This window comes from Schistocerca cancellata, chromosome 4, assembly GCF_023864275.1.
Source record: "Schistocerca cancellata isolate TAMUIC-IGC-003103 chromosome 4, iqSchCanc2.1, whole genome shotgun sequence".
Taxonomy (NCBI): domain Eukaryota; kingdom Metazoa; phylum Arthropoda; class Insecta; order Orthoptera; family Acrididae; genus Schistocerca; species Schistocerca cancellata.
In genome coordinates this window covers 451,774,705-451,790,172 of record NC_064629.1, presented here as the reverse complement: position 1 = coordinate 451,790,172, position 15,468 = coordinate 451,774,705, and the positions used below count along the sequence as shown (strand labels likewise).

General features: G+C 41.3%; 1 long non-coding RNA gene across 1 annotated transcript in view; it reads left to right on the top strand.

The window, feature by feature from the left end:
- Positions 1-5,317, top strand: part of LOC126184881 (uncharacterized) — a 118,744-nt gene extending 113,427 nt beyond the window's left edge. Inside the window, exon 3 of the long non-coding RNA XR_007536895.1 lies at positions 4,822-5,317. This is a non-coding gene — a long non-coding RNA (uncharacterized LOC126184881). The remainder of the gene's footprint in view (positions 1-4,821) is intronic.
- The last annotated feature ends 10,151 nt before the right edge of the window (positions 5,318-15,468 follow it).

Here is a 15,468-nt window from a genome sequence, read left to right as displayed (position 1 = left end):
CAGTTCGCCTGTCAAACCGTCAGTCTCATGCAAAAACTTTGTCATCCACCCGCCATACAGTCCAGACATGGCACTCAGTGACTAACACCTATTCCAAAAGTTGAAGGAACATTTGTGTGAATGGTGGTTCTGCTCTGATGATAAGATGAAAGATGAGTTTCACCACCATGTCCTTCAGGAAGTGTTGAGCTTGTATGACATACGCATTGTGAATAGTGTATAAATGCTTCAACTCCCTTTTCACTGTAAAATCCAGTTGATCTAGTTCTGGGCGTGGTTGGTTTGCTGTTCTGTGATTAATTACTTTACAAGTGGAACCTTGTGGTTTGGCCATAGTAGTATTCTACCTCTGCCTTGAGTATATGTGTTTCTGATTTGTATTGATGCTGAAGGACATTAAGTATTATTTAATTGAAACTGGACTTCTGTGCAAGAAGTTCCTCATGTTTGGTAATGCAACTTGATTTCTAGGTTGTAAGAGATGAACAGATTCATTATCTCAGTTCTTGCACTCTGCGTTTTTTTACAGTCTATATTAAAGTACCTACAAATGAATAAGGTTTCGTCATCTTTTTCTTTTTTAATGTACATTGCCTGATACAAAGAATGTGGAGCACCCAGAAGTAGTAGTTGGATGTCAATAGAGCTTCCTACACTTGCACACGATTGTCAGGTATGTAAATTCTCCACGACAGGCAGAACTGCATTATTGTTGTTTGTGTTCAGTCTTTTTACCAGGTCTGGTAGGGTATATAAGGGGCATGAACAGCGTCAGATGTCGAGTGATCACTCTGGACTCCATGCAGTGTTCTGTTCCATGCTGCACCATTGGTGCAACAGCTGGACTAGGAAATTGCTGCACAATGCGTAGGTTGCTGTTAACATCACAACACAAACAATTGCATTTGGAGTGGTGCTATGACTGGGGAGCATGAACTACAGAGGCATTGCACTATATTCAGCAATGAATAGTGGTTCTCCACTATCCCAAATGATTATTGTTGGCAAGTATAGTATCAATCTTTGGAGAGGTCGTATTTTTCAAATGTTTTGAAGAGGCACAGCAGTATTATTGCAGGCATCATAGTGTGGGGAGCCATCGGGTATGACTGCAGGTGACTGACTGGTAGTGATTTAGGAATGCTAATGGTGCAACAGCATATCATGAACATCCTGCGTCCTGGTGTGTTACCTCCGGTACAACAGTATGGTAGTGTCATTTTTCAACACACAGTGCTCGTCCACACATGGCACATGTGCCTAGGAAGCTTCTGTAATGGTGAGGTACACCCCTGCCCAGGAAGATATCCAAATCTTCTGAGGCATCAAGGGATCACAAATTTAGCATTGGAGGGCAGCGTGGAGGGTAAAAATCATAGTGGGAGACCAAGAGATGAATACACTAAGCAGATTCAGATGGATGTAGGATGCAGTAAGTACTGGGAGATGAAGAAGCTTGGACTGGATAGGGTAGCATGGAAAGCTGCATCAAACCAGTCTCAGGACTGAAGACCACCACAACAACAACAATAACAATTCATAGGTCTCTAATTTACTGTCACTGATTCATCCTCCCTCAACAATTGCTCAATTAGACACTTGGCATAATCATTTATTAATTCAATTATAAGTATAATTTCAAATTAATTTATTGCATGGAGAATGAACATTTGATGGAAAAACATAGTAATGTATCATTTCTCAGTATTACATGGTTGAGCATTTACCAGTGTTTTTCTTTTGATTCACAATCTTTTTCATGTCATCTTCTTCTGTACGTAAGCCTACCACCATTTTTATGAAATTAGTGTTATGTGATACTTTTATATACCAAAGTTTTTCACTATGGGGTCATAAGGCGTATATTTGTCTTTTTCAGCCAGCACATCTGATTTTTCACTCCCATCAGACCATATTAGTTTCTGACTGTTTTGCGGATATGAGTAAACACCTTGAATATTACAGACACCAACCTAGTTAAATGCACACCATCTTCTTATAGGCACCTTAAATTTAGAAAATTATTCACATCTGTGAAGACTGCTCCAAGGTAACCACATTCACCCACTGATCTCCTTTTTGTGTTACTGCTTAATTATAAACCTTGATCATACATACAGGGTGTTACAAAAAGGTATGGCCAAACTTTCAGGAAACATTCCTCACACACAAATAAAGAAAAGATGTTATGTGGACATGTGTCCAGAAACGCTTAATTTCCATGTTAGAGCTCATTTTAGTTTCGTCAGTATGTACTGTACTTCCTCGATTCACCACCAGTAGGCCCAATTGAAGAAAGGTAATGTTGACTTTGGTGCAATCACGTCATCGACACAGATTTTCTGTGAACGTTTCGGCAGGCATTGTTGGTGATGTCTTGATTGGGCCCCATGTTCTTCCACCTACGCTCAATGGAGCACGTTATCATGATTTCATAAAGGGTACTCTACCTGTGCTGCTAGAACATGTGCCTTTACAAGTACGACACAACATGTGGTTCATGCACAATGGAGCTCCTGCACATTTCAGTCGAAGTGTTCGTACGCTTCTCAACAACAGATTCGGTGACCGATGGATTGGTAGAGGCGGACCAATTCCATGGCCTCCACGCTCTCCTGACCTCAACCCTCTTGACTTTCATTTATGGGGGCATTTGAAAACTCTTGTCTACGCAACCCTGGTACCAAATGTACAGACTCTTCGTGCTCGTATTGTGGACGGCTGTGATACAATACGCCATTCTCCAGGGCTGCATCAGCGCATCAGGGATTCCATGCGACGGAGGGGGGAGGCATGTATCCTCGCTAACGGAGGACATTTTGAACATTTCCTGTAACAAAGTGAAGTCAAGTTCGTACGTTCCTTTGCTGTGTGTTTCCATTCCATGATTAATGTGATTTGAAGAGAAGTAATAAAATGAGCTCTAACATGGAAAGTAAGCGTTTCCGGACACATGTCCACATAACATATTTTCTTTCTTTGTGTGTGAGGAATGTTTCCTGAAAGTTTGGCCGTACCTTTTTGTAACACCCTGTATACACTTCTGGTTTAATGAACCAGGTTTCTTGTCTCATGAATAATTTCGTCTTCACTGCTGCTTTTAGTGGATTTGTCCCAGTATGTATAACAACAAATTGAAGGCTGCTAACAAAGGTAGGAGCACATGGAGTACGTTTACAGAAATGTGTGTGGCTTGAAGACTTCGTAAGTAGTAGAACCCAGTAGTTGTCCTCAATGGCAAGTGTTCATCAGACAGGGATACTGTCAGGAATTCCACAGGTAAGTGTGATAGGACCATTGTTGTTCTCGGTATCCATAAATGCTTTGGCGAACAGAGTGGGCTGCAATCCGCTGCTGTTTGCTGATGATTGTGTGTTGGACAGTAAGGTGTCAAAGTTGAGTTAGTGTAAGAAGATACAAGGTGACTTAGACAAAATTCCCAGTTGATGTGATGAATGGCAGCTAGCTCTGAATGTGTAAACATGTAAGTTAATGCAGATGAGGAGAAAGAACAAACCTGTAATGGTCAGGTACATTATTACTTGTGACCAGCTTTACACGGTCAAGTTCTTTAAATATCTGGGCATAATGTAGCAGAGCAATATGAAATGGAACAAGTGTGTGTGAACTGTTGTAGGGAAGGCAAATGGCCAACTTCAGTTTATTGGGAGAACTTTAGGTAAGAGTGGTTTACCTGTAAAGGAGACTGCATATAGGATGCTGGTGTGACAGATTCTTGAGTAGTGCTAGAGTGTTTGGGATCCATTCTAGGTTGGATTGAAGGAAGAAATCAAAGCAGTTCAGAGGCAGGCTGCTAGATTTGTTAGCAGTAGGTTCAAACAACACTAGTGTTATAGAGCGACTTCAGGAACTCAAACAGAAATCCCTGGAGGGAAGATGTTCTTTTCGAGAAACACTATTGAGAACATATAGAAAACTGGCACTGACTGCCAAACTATTCTACTGCCACCAACATACATTGCTTGTAAAGACCATGAAGATAAGGTGTACAAAAAAATGAGGGCTCATATGGAGGCATATAGGCAGTCATTTTCCCCACACACTATTTGTGAGTGGAACAGCAAAGGAAATGACAAGTAGTGGTACAGGATACCCTCCACCATGCACCATACAGTGGCTTGTGGAATATCTGTATTGATGTAGGTGTAGAAAGACACAGCTGCAGTAACTTATTTTGCATTCTACATAATTTTGAAATGTTTGCTGAGCTGTTGCATTGTAATTCAAAGTTGCACATGCAGTTTGTAGTTGCAGTTTGGGGTGGTACCATTATTCGGAAGCAAAACAGAAATTTAATCATGCTTAACAAATCGTCCTCCATATTGACATGGAGGAACTTGCTTGTGATCTTAGTTGTCACATCCATAACAAACAAAACATAAAATTAAATCTCTACCCATAAAAAATATACTACACTAATAAATAAAAACCTGAAAAAGAATATTTTGCCCTTAACTGCCAATATCAAAATATGTCAATAACAGACAACCATAAACTCTTCAAATATTAGTATCACTAACAGCAGTCAGAGACTCCAGTGGCACTAACAACACCCACAAATGTTTCAGAAACACAAACATCCCTCACTAGTGTGTGCCATTGCATACTCCAACACACCCTCTGCAGACCCAACACCTTTCAAATATGCCACACCAGCAGGATATCACACAACACAGATATGTCATGGGTCAAAGCAGACAAGTGGTATCTAACACTTGAGTTGACTCTTGCTGCACTGTTATATTGGAAACATCTTAATGAAATTGTTACTATAGCTGTCTGTGTTTCTGTTGCTTACAGGTGCCTGGTGACAAGTAAACATGATCATCTATGTAACATCCACCACAGTTGACAGGGAGTGCAACTCAAAGCATTAGATAACCTGTAAAAGCAGTTTATCACTATGGATGCAGTAACTAAACACAAAGAAACACTGCTGTGAATATGAGGATGTCAGAAATCTATAAGTAATTTAGTAATGATCCAGTGTGATTCAGAAAGTGACAGTGATTGAAACATTAGTAAAATCTTTGTGCTACAGTAATTACACTTTGCAGTTAGAATGTGACTGGAATGTTCAAGTTAAAGTCAGTCTGATGTGTCCAATACAGATGATTTGCTCTCAACCAACTGACATGCTATACAGCTGTAAATATATACAGGGTGTTTCGCTAAATGTGTTTGTCTCTGTAAGTTACGAAGTAATAGGCAGTGGAAATATTTATTGCGGTAGGTCACCATAAGAAATATTACACTGTCTGCAGAGCTGTGAACATAGTTTATTGTGTTATTATCCAAAGAGTTACAGCAAAAATATACAATTTTTTAAATGGAACAATAGTTGTTTCTATCATGCACTGGAATCAGTAACATCAGCTGTATGTACATCAATTTAAATTACATTCCTATCACTTTTAATTTGGTAGCTACAACCCTTCAAAGTTTCAGGGGCAGATACCACACACACTGCGCGTAACGCAATGCACCTTCTACACGTGGTGTGGCCAAGTTGAAATGTCGCCAGTGTCACGGAGCGAGAAGCTTCCTCGATGTGCTGTTAGACTGCGGAGTGTCACCACACACGGCCCTATACCTGACAGTTTGAGCCACACAAACAAACGGGGATCAGTATACCACAGTTACTGGCATTGGATGAATATGGCATACACAAACAATGAGTACGTTTACATGTTGCTGATGCTCAGCGAGTGCCGACACGATGTCACTGAAGCAGCCATGGCATATGCTGTGAGATATCCTAGGCGAAGAGATCTGGCAGCCATTACATTCTTATGGAGTTGGTTTTAGCTGCAGTACACCATGATCCACATGTCAGCTTACTAGCCGTTGCTGCAGTTGCTGGTGTCAGTCTCGCATCTGTGTGGTGTATAGTACACGCCTACAGGTTTCACCCGTACTGCCTGTTACTGACCCATGAGCTGCATGGGAATGATTTCCATGCAAGAGTTACATTCTGTCAATAGGCCGTGCGTAATTTCACGCTGGAGTCCTTACAAGGTGTTAGTTCTCAGATGAGTCCACGTTCACAAATTATGGTGCAGTAAATCGCCATAACATGCACTACTGGGCCACAGACAATCCTCGGTGGGTACGACCTGTCGACTGTCAATGTAGGTGGTCTATTAACGTATGGTGTGGAATCGTGGGGATGAAATCATCGGTCGAGACTACTTCCCAGGTACACTGACAGGTGAATTATATTGCGCATTTATAGTCGACAGTTTGGGTGGTCTCCTTGAATGTGTGTGTCTACACACGAGAGTCCATATGTGGATGCAGCACTATGGTCACCCAGCCCATTCTGCGCATGCTGTTGTGGAAGAACTAAACAACAGGTTTGCGGGAAGGTGGTTGGGATGCCATGGTCCTCATTCATGGCCTGCAAGATCACCCGATTTAACACCATTAGATTTCTTTTTGTGGAGATATCTAAAGGATCGTGTTTATGTCACTGAGCCCACATCCCCAGATGATGTGAAACGGCACAGGATGCATGTTGCTCTGTGACACTGGCGATGTTACATCTCGTCCATAGATCCTTTAGAAAGTGCACTGCATTGTGCATTCAGGAACATGGACACACATTTGAACATCTCATTTAAATCAACTTCCCACCTCCAGAACATCCATCACCCACAACACAGCCATGTATTATGTGCAGCGTGTGGTATCTGTCCCTGAAACTTTGAAGGGTTGTAGCTCCCAAACTAAAAGTGATAGGAATGCAATTTAAATTGATGTATACACTGCTGGTGTTACTGATTCCAGTGCATGATAGAAACAACTATTATTCCATTTAAAGAATTGTATCTTTTTGCTGTAACTCTTTGGATAATAACACAATAAACTATGTTCATAGTTTCGCAGACAGTGTAATGTTTCTTATGGTGACCTATCACAATAAATATTTCTGTTGCCTATTGCTTCGTAACTTAAGGAGGCAAGCACATTTAGTGAAACACTCTGTATATATCAAGCTAACTGTTAATCTTGTGGCAATATTGAGCAACAACAGATTAACTTGTAAGTTATTTTGAATGAAGTGTAGGCAATGGTAGATACATCTAAATTGAATTGTATGGAGGTAGGATAATGCTGGATTACACATGATTGTTGACTGTATTGAATGGGAAGCTCGTACAGGGATTGCTAGGTTCCTGTGCTGGAAGTTGCTTTGTGTAACAAGTCCTCTCTTACTGTAAAGTTTGAGAATATTTGAGCATCTTCTATTTGTTGCAATAGTTCCATTTATTGAAGACCGGGATGTTGGAATAAGCATTAGTATTGTGAATTTGTTTGACCCCTCACCTCCCTCCGTAGCAAATGCCCAATTCCATTGGAAAACACTGTAGATGCTTCTGTAAATGGTAAAAAAAAAAATTTGTTATTAACTAGACAGCATAATGTTCACCCTTATGCTTATTTAATATCTCAGCCTGATAATTACATACACTCCTGGAAATGGAAAAAAGAACACATTGACACCGGTGTGTCAGACCCACCATACTTGCTCCGGACACTGCGAGAGGGCTGTACAAGCAATGATCACATGCACGGCACAGCGGACACACCAGGAACCGTGGTGTTGGCCATCGAATGGCGCTAGCTGCGCAGCATTTGTGCACCGCCGCCGTCAGTGCCAGCTAGTTTGCCGTGGCATACGGAGCTCCATCGCAGTCTTTAACACTGGTAGCATGCCGCGACAGCGTGGACGTGAACCGTATGTGCAGTTGACGGACTTTGAGTGAGGGTGTATAGTGGGCATGCGGGAGGCCGGGTGGACGTACCACCGAATTGCTCAACACGTGGGGCGTGAGGTCTCCACAGTACATCGATGTTGTCGCCAGTGGTCGGCGGAAGGTGCACGTGCCCGTCGACCTGGGACCGGACCGCAGCGACGCACGGATGCACGCCAAGACCGTAGGATCCTACGCAGTGCCGTAGGGGACCGCACCGCCACTTCCCAGCAAATTAGGGACACTGTTGCTCCTGGGGTATCGGCGAGGACCATTCACAACCGTCTCCATGAAGCTGGGCTACGGTCCCGCACACCGTTAGGCTGTCTTCTGCTCACGCCCCAACATCGTGCAGCCCGCCTCCAGTGGTGTCGTGACAGGTGTGAATGGAGGGACGAATGGAGACGTGTCGTCTTCAGCGATGAGAGTCGCTTCTGCCTTGGTGCCAATGATGGTCGTATGCGTGTTTGGCGCCGTGCAGGTGAGCGCCACAATCAGGACTGCATACGACCGAGGCACACAGGGCCAACACCCGGCATCATGGTGTGGGGAGCGATCTCCTACACTGGCCGTACACCACTAGTGATCGTCGAGGGGACACTGAATAGTGCACGGTACATCCAAACCGTCATCGAACCCGTCGTTCTACCATTCCTAGACCGGCAAGGGAACTTGCTGTTCCAACAGGACAATGCACGTCCGCATGTATCCCGTGCCACCCAACGTGCTCTAGAAGGTGTAAGTCAACTACCCTGGCCAGCAAGGTCTCCGGATCTGTCCCCCATTGAGCATGTTTGGGACTGGATGAAGCGTCGTCTCACGCGGTCTGCACGTCCAGCACGAACGCTGGTCCAACTGAGGCGCCAGGTGGAAATGGCATGGCAAGCCGTTCCACAGGACTACATCCAGCATCTCTACGATCGTCTCCATGGGAGAATAGCAGCCTGCATTGCTGCGAAAGGTGGATATACACTGTACTAGTGCCGACATTGTGCATGCTCTGTTGCCTGTGTCTATGTGCCTGTGGTTCTGTCAGTGTGATCATGTGATGTATCTGACCCCAGGAATGTGTCAATAAAGTTTCCCCTTCCTGGGACAATGAATTCACGGTGTTCTTATTTCAATTTCCAGGAGTGTATATGGCGGACCTGATAATTAAATATTGAAATTTTTCAAATGCCTGAGCTTGGGTCGTGCTGCTGTTGTGTGTTTAACCTACGTGTGGGGTTTATAACCTCCTAGCTCAAATAGGAGTGGAGATACGGACTCAAACGTGTTTTTTCCAGCCTATGATGTATAGGCCGCACTGCAAGACAGATTTGCTGTGTGGGAACAGAACCAGACTGCCAAATCCACCTGGTTTGCAGGTAAGTGTACATGTCAGGGGGCAAGAAACTGTTTTGTGGGCCTTACCATGTAAGCTAACCTGCATGACAGGTGTCTTATATTGTAGTATTGATCAGCTTTATTGACCTACTTTGCATGGCACCCTACTCATCAGGGGCAAATAATTAATTGAATGAAGCAGATGGGAGGTGTAGAGAGGTGGTGGGCAGGTGGAAGAGGAGGAGGCAGAGATGGAAAGAGGAAGGGGGAGAAGGATCCATTACAAAATATATTAAATGTATTCGCGACTGCATATAAGGGCAAGCATAAGCTGGAGAATGGAATGATGACAATGAAAATTCGTGCTGTACTGTGACTTGAACCCGGATTTCCTGCTTATCACGAGTGGTCTCATAATCAATAGGCTATCTGAGCAGGACTCTTGGCTATACCCTGTCAAAAGCATTCAAGATGTGAAGAATACAGTCTACTGTGATAATTTTGATAGGGATGTAACACAAGACACTAATAGTTAGTGGAGAATAAAGTAGCAACTGAGCCAAAGCTCCTCACAACAAATGGGAAAAGAATCAAATTTTCAGTCTGCCGTCACATTATGAAGACTGTTGCATGCAATTGGGTTAAGATGGAAAACACGTGCTAGCAACAGTAAAATTTTGATTGAATACCTGATTGTCACTTAGCAAGCAAAATACTTCAGTAGCATCAGAACTTTCCATTCATAAAACAAGAACATTGTTTTAGATGAGTCTTGGGTGAACAGTGGTATTACATGTAGTAAATGCATGCAGAGCAAAAGTATAATGGGTTCACTACAAATACCAGGAGCAAATTTGTCAGTGGAGCAGAACTGATTTTTATAGAGCCTGAAACCCTAGTGATGTTTATCACAGGTAAATGAATGATATAATTGTGATAAGTGGGTATAGGAACAATTCCTCCTCCATCTACTCATTGGTAGTATTATAATTTTTGGTCATACTACTTATTATAGTGCGGAAGAAACAAAACACCCACAAAATATGCTGTTGAAATCACTATGATTGATTAACAACAAAATAATTATGTACCATGTGGAGGAAAAATTAAGTTTGAACTGATGCAGAAGTTTGAAAGTCCTGTAAAGAGGTACTGATTTGACAAATTAGTGAAATGCCTTGGCTGCACAGTTTGAACTGATTCAGAAGTTTGAAAGTCCTGTAAAGAGGTACTGATTTGACAAATTAGTGAAATGCCTTGGCTGCACAGTTCTCATGTTAGCTCCATATGTGTGTGAACTGAATGCCACAGAGATAGTATGGGTGAAAATTGAAAAACATGTGTGGTACATTTCTGTAGAGAAGCTGTTAGAAGCTTGCAATTGCATCTGCTATTGTAGCTGATGCAGAAAATTTTGGTTAACATGTCATCAAAAGAGAGAATATGTTTTGGGAAAAGAACAGGTTAATAGATGGCACCATGTACGTAATACTCAAAAACTATGCTATAAAGATGTTACAAAAATTTAAAGTTTTGTACCTATTAACATTTTTATGTAATAAAATTTGTTTTAAACCAATAATTAAAAGAACTATTCCCTTTTACTGCCATAAACCCAGAAACCACACCCTTGATATGAAATATATGTGCAGTAAAATTTATTGTTTTTGGAACATAATAACTTCCTTATTGCAAAATCTGTGTTCCAAAAAGTTACAAATTTGTTTCAGATAAGGAGCTAAGACCTCCCAAAGATCACACCACAAGGCCCGCATCTCGTGGTCGTGCGGTAGCGTTCTCGCTTCCCACGCCCGGGTTCCCTGGTTCGGTTCCCGGCGGGGTCAGGGATTTTCTCTGCCTCGTGATGGCTGGGTGTTGTGTGCTGTCCTTAGGTTAGTTAGGTTTAAGTAGTTCTAAGTTCTAGGGGACTGATGACCATAGATGTTAAGTCCCATAGTGCTCAGAGCAAAAAAAAAAAAAAAAAAAGAAGAGAATGTGGTTAATACAGATCTGTAACAAAAAGATCTGTAATGTTGAAAGTGATTTTTATTTTTCTTCAAAATTTTTGACATACATGCTTAGTCCTCTCACTCCTGTTTTCTTTTGATAACTTGGTTGACATCACCTGCAGTTTTTCAGTTAATTAACCAAATACCATGTCCTACTCTATAAATGTTGGAGTCTTCATTGTCACCTTTTTTTTTTTTTTTTTTTTTTTTTTTTTTTTTTTTTTTTGTGTATGTTAAAGGTATAATTCACTTGTGCCTAGTGAAATGTGTGTTCATACACTGTGGACAGTCTGTTGACCTCATTTCAATCATCCTCAATCATTGGGTAGAGCTAGGTCTGTAGAGACATTGGTCAGAGTACTTGTCCACTACTGCAATAGTAACCTTTTCAGAGAAAATGCGGAGACTAATGGAAATAATGTAATTTTCGCAGCATCAGATCTTGTACAAACTGGTTGATATGGTAATGATACCACAGAATAACTTAGTATAGTAGAGACTGATGGTCGTGATAAAGGCAGCTAGCTTCACTTGTGAGATCTCTGCACAGTGATTGATTTGTGTGCACAGTGATTGATTTGTGTCCACTTTCCGAGGACTGATTATGCCCTCTGGAGAGTCTGAACCAGGGGCTTCACTGGTTCTGTTATGAGATAGTAAATGTCTTGACTGAGTTACACAGTGGAAACTTGTAAATCCTCCATTGATAGGTCAGGTGTGCACTGTACTTTGCCTGACAACTGCCTCAAACTACTAATATGACAACCTACACACAAAATAAATATTCTAGACATCTTAATAACAGAACCAATCATTTTGAAAGTGTCATCAATGGAGAAGGATTAGCAACAGTGTGCAGGAACAAGTCACTAAGGTAGCTTGGAAAGTATTTGTCTAAGACATCATCAATATATTTCAAAGACAAACTGAGAACATTTAATTCATGTCTGGCAAATATGGATTAATTGTGGTTAAAATTGAAATGTTTGAAGGTGACAAGGTAAGCACGTAGCAAGTAAGGTAATGAGATGGCAAAGACCCACCATGACTTAATGGTACCATTCATATAATGTTGCTCCAAGAAAAGCTGCTGTAATGGAGATAAAGAAAAATTAATAGCAACTCATGGGTATGTGAGATGGGCCGTGCTTGAAGCCTACGATATTCATGGTCAGGTCCTGAGAAAAGGTCCTGGTCAAACATAATGTCAGTGAACCTTTCATTCAGTTTCTCGTGAAGCCACCTAGTGTGCAGTCTGGAGACAGCAGACAGAAAACAGAAAATTTAAATTCTGCATATAAAAATGTGTCCACACAACACCAGTCTTCCACAGTCAAACAGGCCATCCAGTCTGTAGTTGTACATTGTTGCCTCCAGTTTGGTAGCCAAGGAGGACAAAATCTCAAAATGGTTTACAGTGCTTACTTGTTGATTTTTTCCAGTATTCCTCATACTGTCACACTATCAATCCCTTGTAGGAAACACAGTCATTTCACTTTGACCCTGTCTCGCAGAGTTGAACTTAGAGAATTTATCTCTTACACAGCTGTTAAATGCACCACACATTTCCATGTTTAACATAGTTTAGACTACATCTCCAAAAAATTGTTTGAACATAAAAGATTATTTTAGGATTTCTGATGGTGGTAACAAGAGCGTTTGAAATTTCAATTTTTGCCTTTTATTCCCTGCATAATATTGCTAAGGCAGTCTGCATCCTGGTTGTATGACAGCAACTCTCGCCCATATTCAAACAAAATTTTCTGTCTTTATTGGAGTCTGGTTAACAATTTCCACATGGTTTACAGGTGAAGCCACACTCATATTCTGGTTCAACAATTGAGATTTTCGGAGGTTTCCAATTATAATTTTAAGGTAATAGGGACCAGGACTACAACCTTCATGAGACCACCTCAGTTTTAGAAAATGACTGAACAGTTTACAACTGAAAATGCAGTATTATTCTTTAACTAACTATGGTTTCTGCTGCAGGTGGACTTTGGTGCAAGCAAAATATAGTGCAGATACTTGTTCCAACAGAATGCAGGGTAACCTCAAAGACTTAGAGAATGGTACTCAGGGAAATTTGTTTTTTGGAGGCGACACAGATCATAGAACATAGGAAATTAGCAGTTGTAGTTCGGGTAGGGGAAAGTAATATCAGTTACAGTTCCATTGAGTTAACATGTTAAGCATGTAGTGGTTAGATGTGGAGTGGCCAGGATGACCTGTCAAGCCCTCAGGACTACTGTCACCAGTGGGGTTGTAATGACATCAGTGAACATTGATTCCGAGTGTGAGAATGTGGGAACCAAAAAGTTGTTTGGTAATAACACTGAACTTCAGTCAGAGCTCATAACATGGATGTGGTATGATTTAACGCCATCCTGCGCTCCTTAGGCCCATATTTTAATGCAAACTCAGTCTCACAGGACTGCACTTCTGCCGAAGATGTAGCTATATGTGTCATGTGAACACAAGACTTTCTCATGGGATTTCTAAATTATTTCTGGCAAATGTCTGTGTGGTTCCTTTAACAAGGTGACTACCGGTACTGATTTATACCTTTTAATTACAGACAGTCCATGGAGAACTTAAGGTAGCTAAGCTGATTGACTAAATAATTACCCCCTGCTGACATTATTACATGTTAACATCAAGCTGTTACCATTGGTTAAAAGGTGACTGACATGCAAGTCTTGGGTACACAGTGTCCTGAGATCAGTTCCTGTCCCCGTCCAGAATTGCAGACCTTAGATTCCATTGCGTTATGTTATTGTATAAGGATGAGGCATTTTGTAAAGTTTGATATCAAGAGCACAGCTTGAAAAAATGAGATTCTTGGGTTTCTTGCTCAGATAAGCTTGAGCACCTAGGTGATTATTCTCTCGACATAGACGGAGCTACCTAAAGTTGGTGAACATATGTTAGTGGATAGAAAATCTATGGTGCTTTTGAATGGGATGAGTACGAGCTAGCGAGCTACTGACATTCAGAATCAGCAGGTCGCTGACGGACGAACCTTTCTTTGTATCATAGTCACATGACTTTTAAAGTAATTGAGGTATCTGAAGGTGAAGCTGAATTACATGCATTTACCGGCAGTCGCGATCAGAGTAGGGGGAAGTTGCCTATATTGTGACGTATCGTATTTTGTACCACCAAAGTAAGATTCGTACCTCTTGTACTGTCTGACATTCAGTGTCGTCAACATAAACCATGTGCTTCTAGGAGCCATGTTGTCAGCAATGAGTTCTGTGTCTTGAGGATGAGATCATCTGAAGACACCATTGATTTTGTTGTAATTTCGATCTAACTTTTTGTGCACCAATGGAAGACAGTTACTATTATAAGATAAATTTTAACATAATGTTTTACTTATGGGTGAGTTTACATGTAATAACTTTAGTTTTCAGACAATAATGAGTTTGTATTCGTTATGGTTCGTTTATAGGAAACTAAGAAAGAGGAAATGACGACGTAAGTTCTAGGGGACTGATGACCTCAGAAGTCAAGTCCGATAGTGCTCAGAGCCATTTGATCTATAATGAGATTTAAAAATTGAATTCAGTATTGTTAGTACAACATTATGTTTATAATGGTGTGCTGAATTTTTAATGTGTTCTTCATCCTAAGTAATTAAATAATTATTTTTTATTGCACTATCGCAACAGGAGGGCGTTACAGGAAGTGGGGGACAGATGGTAACGTTACAGCTGACTTCAATATCTTTAAATGGGGACCAGGGGTTAAATGAACATGCACACATATAAAATGTGCCTAAGCCAATGATTCAGAGGCTATTTCTGAAAATAGAAATGAAAATGTAAACGGGGATCGAAAATTTTTTGCTCGTGGTATAGTGTTTTCCAACTAAGTTGAAAACGAATTGGAACATATTCTTACATCTGAAGAGATGATGTTCGGTTTAATTATGTCAGATGTAAGAAAACTTACGTTCGACATTGCAGTACGAAACGGATTGCCCATAATTTCAGTGCAGAAGACTCCATAGCAGGCAAAAATTGGGCTACAGGTGTCCGTCCAAGAAATATCACCGAATCTGAGGGAATCGTGGAAGCTCCAAGCAGAACACGAAGGCCTAGCTAAGAAACCTCGGGGCGTGGTCTGCACAAGCTCTTTGTAGTTTTCTGGATGTATGTGGCATAAAGTGTTCACATGATTCCCGTAAATTGCAGGCGCAGAGCCGGCATCAAATAGCATCCCTCGGGTTCAGATCAGAAGAGTTTGGCTGGCAAGACATCAACATGAACGCTCATTAAATTACTATTGCATGATTCTGACTATGAACTACGGATAGTTAGCCAGTTGGAAGATGTCAAGCATGAAGTGGT